Here is a 7,215-nt window from a genome sequence, read left to right on the forward strand (position 1 = left end):
TATTACTAAAATCACAAACAAAGCATCTATAGAAGCTGGCCTTGATGTGAACCCATAGAGAAAAATCTCAAGAACTCACAACTAATTGAAGAAAGAAAGAAGGAGAGTCTAAATCGATAAGAACGATGAATAGAACCTTGACCCGATACTTAAGAAAGTCGAACATTGGTATAGAGGAAGAGGGAAGACGCTACAACCTTGGGATGGAGGTTGAAAAGTCTTTGAACGCCACAAGGGAATGCCTTGATAAGTTCTAGTTCAATGAAGAACCAACAAGTGAGAGCCTCACCATGCTTTAGATTGAAACTATACCAAAAGTTATATGTGTGGTCGTCATCCACTTTATTTATAGCTATATGGTGACCTAAAAATCTTAAAAGGCCAAAAAGAAGCCAATTTAGTAAAGGCCTATGTATCGTTGCACATAGGCCAAAAAGAAGCCCTTGATAAGTTCTACATTGGTATATGTAGACTATTTAGCCATTTTAAGCTTATGGTATCGTTGCAACCCAAATAAAGTTAGAAATTGAGCCTACATATCTCTACTACATAAACATGAGACTAAGTGACTACTTAAGCTCATCCAAGGCTTGAATTAAGTTGACTAAGCCGCATGACTTGCTCTTGGTCAAACCTTCTTCAATTGTAACTTTGGCCTTCACATCTTCAATTAGCACATTAAGTGCTTCCTTCATCTTCTTAGCCTTAGCTCTTGTAATTGGGTCTCCATTGATGCATAATGGATCATCAACAACATCTAGAGTGGGTTGAGTATGATCCATAATAGCTTGTTGGGCAACTTGTTCACTTGGTTTGACTCCGTCATTCTCCCTCTCCTCAAAAGGATTCGTCCTCGAATCTTGATCACCTACATCAAAGGGAGAAAGATCATAAACATTAAAAGTAGCACTCACATTATACTCACCCGGTAAGTGAAGCTAGTAGGCATTATCATTGATTCGAGCAATGACTTGAAATGGTCCATCACCTCGTGGATGCAACTTAGAAAAACGTTTAGCAGGAAATCTTTCCTTTCTCATATGAACCCAAACCCAATCTCTTGGTTCAAAGATCACTTTATTTCGTCCCTTTTTGGCTTGTGTAGCATATTGTTTGGTCCTCTTTTCAATTTGCAACCTCACTTTCTCATGCATTTGCTTCACAAACTCAGCTTTTCTTGTACCATCTAAACTAGCATGCTCAGAAATAGGCAAAGGTGACAAATCCAATGGAGTTAAAGGATTGAACCCATATACCACTTCAAAAGGTGAACCACCTATTGCAGAATAAAAGAAGTAGCCATGATACGATTTTTGCAAGGCTTGAATCCAAAATTTGCAAATGTAGTAGAGTTGTAACATTATGTAAAAGATTTGGTTCATATGTCCATAAAAGTTGAAAGACAACTAAAAAAGAAGGGTTCAGCCAAGCATAGGAATGCAAGTTCTAAGAGTAAGATTGAGTTTTCTAAGAAAATGAATGCAAGTTCTACTTTGGTCAAAGTTAAAGAACCTATCCAATCTTGGATAAATAGAGATATTAAATGTTTTAAATGCTTAAGAAAGGGCATATTGCATCACAATGTCCAAATAAAAGAGTAATGAATTTCAAGAAAATGATGATATTGACACTGAGAGTGAAAAAAGAAATGAATGTAAGAGAAAAGATTGTGAAGGAAAAAGAGAATGACAAAAGAACAAAATATCAAAAGGAAAAAGAATGTGAGAAAAGAAAAAGTGAGAATGCGAAGAGTTGAAAAAATTGAAAAAGAGAAAATTTTTCAAGAGGAAGAGAGGAAAAAAGATAGAAAAAAGTCATGTAGCTTAGTCAACCTAATTCAAGCCTTAGATGAGTGTGATTTATCTCTTAATTTCATTTATATTTTCTGGGTTCAATTTCTACATTTAATTGGGTTGTAATGGTAATTTAAGTCCAAACTAGCTATGTAGTCTATATAGGCTTCTTCAAAATTGACTTCCTTTTGACCTTTTAGGATTTTTAGCTCACCCTTATATTAAGAGGGTGGCTGCCACACATGTATCCTTTGTCTTGTTTCAATCTAAAGCATGGTGAGTCGTACATGTAACTTATCAAAATTGGCTTGTTTCAATCTAAAGCATGATGAGGCTCTCATTTGTTGATTCTTTATTGAACTTTAACTTATCAAGGAGTCCCCTTGTGACATTCAAGGACTTATCAACCTCAATCCCAAGGTTGTGGATTTTTCTATCTTCTATACCATGATTCATGCTTTTTAAAATATTGGGTCGAGGTTCTTTTCATCTATATTATCAATTTAGAGTTTTCTTCTTTCTTTCTTCAATATGTTGTGGGTTCTTGAGATATTCTCCTTGGGTTCACATCATAAAAATAGATTTAGCACTTACCTTTGAAAACGAATGATGTGAACCCGATAGAAAAATCTCAAGAACCCACAACAAATTGAAGAAAGAAAGAAGGAAAGTCTAAATCGATAAAAAGAATGAATAGAACCTCGACCCAATGCTTTGGAACACCGAACCTTTGTGTAAAGGAAGAGGAAAGATGCCACAACCTTGAGATGGAGGTTGATAAGTCTTTGAATGCCATAAAGGGATGTCTTGATAAGTTCTAGTTCAATGGAGAACTAACAAGTGAGAGCCTCACCATACTTTAGATTGAAAATATGCTAAAAGATATATGTGTGGTCGTCACTTCCGTTATTTATAGCTATAGGGTGACCTAAAAAACCTAAAAAGCTGAAAGAAAGCTCATTTAGTAAAATCCTATGTAGACTACTTAGCCATTTTATGCTTATGGTATCATTACAACCCAAATAAAGCTAGAAATTGAGCCTATATATCCCTACTTAAACATGAGGCTTAAGTGGCCACTTAAGCCCATCCAAGGCTTGAATTAGGTTAACTAAGTCGCATGACTTGCTCTTGGTCAAACTTTCTTCAATTATAACTTCGGCCTTCACATCTTCAATTAGCACATTAAGTGCTTCCTTCATCTTGTTAGCCTTAGCTCTTATAATTGGGCCTCCATTGATACATAATAGATCATCAACATCTTGAGTGGGTTGAGCATGATCCATATTAGTTTGTTGGGCAACTTGTTCACTTGGTTTGACTCCATCAATAAAGCTCTGATAACAAATGGCACGAACCCCATCGACAACATGGTAGAATTCAAGAACAACGATGGATAAAATCCCAAGAACTAGAAGACAAGAGTGTTACCCTTTGACCTGTAACCAAGACCTAGTCCGAACTAAGCTATGAAGACAAGAAATTCCACACACCACTCGGTGATGAGTTTTGTTGTTTTGAATGCCAGAGATAAACCTCATAAGTTCAAAAGTTCTTTCAAGAACCAAGAGAGAACACAAATAAAACCTCACCAAAAAAGTCCCTTTAAATTTTGAGCTTCCTCCCTTATATAATTGGAGCAAGCAATTTAAGAGTTCCAAACTGCATGCACACGAAAATAATTCAGCAACCCAAAAAAAGCACAAGTCCGCATACTTATTTAATGTTCTTCCAACTGTCATGCAAAGTCGAGTCATGGATGGATAAGCCTGATCACATGGATTAGGCCTTGATTTCCAATTATTGGTCTCTCGTTTCTCATGATTAGCCCAATGTTTTTCTATTCTAGTATTTCCTTGAAATGTTTTTTCCAAAATCTTGTAACTAAACCTTCTGAAAGTGACAATTGTTCTCTCGTAGCTTCATCCTTAAGCAGATGAACAACTCCTTGATGTGCATCATAAACCTCCTATAGAAACTAGCCAACCCATGAAAGCTACATACCTCAGTTATGATTTATGGTATTGGCCATTCACAAATAACCTTCTCTTCATCAACTGCTATTCCCTTAGCACTAACTATATAACCAAGAAACTTAATCTAACAAATGCAAAAAGAATATTTTTGATGGTTAGCATACAACTTTTCATTTTGCAAAACAAGTAGAATTTTTTGTAAATGATTGAGATGCTCATCTAAGATTTTGCTATAAATCAAGATGCCATTAAAATATACTACATTTAAGCTTCCAACATAAATACGCAAAATATGGTTCATGAATCTCATGAAAGTACTAGTTGCATTAGTTAATCCAAATTTCATGACTAACCATTCATACAAACTATACCTTGTCTAGTTTTCCATTCATCACCCTCACGCATGCAAATTTGATGATAACCATACTTCAAATCAATTTTAGAGAAAAAATAAGAATCATGTAGCTCATCTAGCATATCATCTAATCTAGGAATAGGATGACAATACTTTACCTAATTTTATTCATAGCTTTGCAATCAAGGCACATTCTCCACGTTCCATCCTTTTTAGGTATAAGAAAAATAGGAACTACACAAGGATTCAAACTTTCTTGGATATTCCATTTTCTCATCAACTCTTCAACTTGCTTTTTGAAGTTTCCTTTATTTCCTTAGAGTTGCTCCTCTAGGCCGACCAATTTGGAATTGTTGCTCTTGGGATGAAATCAATATGGTGCTCTATTCCCCCAAAGTGATGGCAATCCATTAGGAACATCATTAGGAAATACATCATTAAATTCCTGCAACAGAGATTTAATAACACATGGCAAAGTATGGTTAAAATTATTTGTGTTTAAATAAGCCTCCTTGTACAAAATTACAATCATTGATTGTTGAGAATAAAAGTTCTCTTAACCTCTCTTTCTTTTGCATAAAAGCTTCCTTTTTTCCTCTCTTGCTCTTGATTTTTTTCACTTCTTTTCTTTTCTTATTTTGTCATTCTTTTTTTTTTCCCAATCTTTTTTTCTCACATTCATTTTTTTCACTCTCATTTTTTATCCTTAATTGATTTTCATAAAGTGCCTAGGAGTTAATAGTACAAGAGTTACAAGTTTACTAAGCATCATAAAAGAACTTATTTTTGAATTCATCATGCATTGGCACTACATCACAAAGCATCTCGGCCAAATACTTAAGAAGGCATGAACCATGGTATAAAAGACAAAAGATGCCACAACCTTGGGATTGAGGTTGATAAGTCCTTGAATGCCACAACCGAATGCCTTGATGCATAATAGATCATCAACAACATCTACAGTAGGATGCTCCTTTTCTTCTATGGCCTTAGCTTGATCCCCATCATTAGCTTTTGAGCCTTAACTCGGTCTCCATGTTTAACTCCATCATTCCCCTCTCCTCAAAAGGATTCATCCTTGAATCTTGATCAGCTACATCAAAGGGAGTAAAATCAGAAACATTAAATGTAGCACTCACATTATACTCGTATAGTAAGTCGAGCTTATAGGAATTATCATTGATTCAACCAATGATTTGAAATGGTCCATCTCCTCATGAATGAAACTTAAACAAGGAATCTATCCTTTCTCATATGAACCCAAACCCAATCTTCAAGTTCAAAGATCACTCTCTTTCATCCTTTGTTGGCTTGCGTAGCATATTATTCACTCCTCTTTTCAATTTGCAATTGAACTTTCTCATGCATTTGCCTTACAAACTCAGCTTTTCTTGTGTCATCTAAACTAGCACGCTCAAAGATAGGCAAAGGTGACAAATCTAAAGGAATTAAATTGTTTAAACCATTATCACTCCAAAAAGTGAAAAATTAGTGGTAGAATGAACATATCTATTATAAAAAAAATTAACATGTGGTAAACAATCTTCCCAACCTTTTAAATTCTTTTGAATGTGATAGCTTGTAATAAAGTAGACAAAGTTTGATTACAACCTCAGTTTATCTATCTGCATGTGTATGACAAGTTGTAAAAATAAAAGCTTTGTGGCCAACTTTTCCCACAATGTCTTCCAAAAGTAGCTTAGGAACTTTGCATCATGATCTGAAACTATGCCCTTTAGCACTCCATGAAGTCGTATGATCTCCCTAAAGAATAGATCAACAATATGATTGTTTGCAAGGAATAATGATCCATTTTAGAAAATCTGTCCACAACCACAAAAGTAGAATGCATCCCTCATTTTGACCTTGGTAATCGTAGAACAAAGTCCATGGAAATATCAACCGAAGGTTCACTAAGAATTAGTAGAGATGTCAATCCATGAGATCTATATTTTACTTGCCTACATGTGATACACATGTCACAAAACTTAACTACATCTCGTTTCATGTGAGGCCAATAGAAATGCTCAACCAAAACTTCTAGAGTTTTTCTTACTCTAAAATATCCCATTAGTCCCCCACCATGAGCCTTTTGGACTAATAATTCCCTCAATGAACAATTGCCTACACACAACCTTTTCACGCTAAAAAAAATCCCTCATGCCTATAAAACATCCCAAAAGAAGCATGTTTACAAACTTCAAACACATTTGCAAAGTCAGGATCGTTAGAATATAGATCTCTAATGTATTCAAATCCTAACAATCTAGTGTTCAAAGTAGAGATTAAGTTATACCTTCGAGACAACATCTGCAATAGTATTTTTCATACCCCGTTTAAACTTAATCAATCTAAATTATAGTGAGACTCTCACTTGTTGGGTCTTTATTGAACTAGAACTTATCAAGGCCCTTGTGGTGTTCAAGGACTTATCAACCTCAATCCCAAGGTTATGACATCTTCTATCTTCTATTCCAAGGTTCATGCTTGATGTGAACCCAAAGAGAAATATCTCAAGAACCCACAACTAATTGAAGAAAGAAAGAAGGAGAGTCTAAATCGATAAGAAAGATGAATAGAACCTCGACCAGATACTTAAAAAAATCGAACCTTGGTATAGATGAAGAGGGAAGATGCCACAACCTTGGGATGGAGGTTGATAAGTCTTTGAAACACAAGGGGATGCCTTGATTCAAGGAAGAAGCAACAAGTGAGTGCCTCACTATGCTTTAGATTGAAAATATGCCAAAGATATATGTATGGCCGTCACCCACTTTATTTATAGCCATATGGTGACCTAAAAACCCTAAAAGGCCAAAAGGAAGCCTATTTAGTAAAGACCTATGTAGACTACTTAGCCATTTTAAGCTTATGGTATCATTACAACCCAAATAAAACTAGAAATTGAGCCTACATATCTCTACTACATAAACATGAGACTAAGTGACTACTTAAGCTCATCTAAGGCTTGAATTAAGTTGACTAAGCCGCATGACTTGCTTTTGGTCAAATCTTCTTTAATTGTAATTTTGGCCTTCACATATTCAATTAGCACATTAAGTGCTTCCTTTATCTTCTTAGCCTTAGCACT

Source organism: Curcuma longa, chromosome 1, assembly GCF_044706935.1.
Source record: "Curcuma longa cultivar G26 ecotype Majalengka, Jawa Barat chromosome 1, ITB_CL_G26_1.1, whole genome shotgun sequence".
NCBI classification, from domain to species: Eukaryota; Viridiplantae; Streptophyta; class Magnoliopsida; order Zingiberales; family Zingiberaceae; genus Curcuma; species Curcuma longa.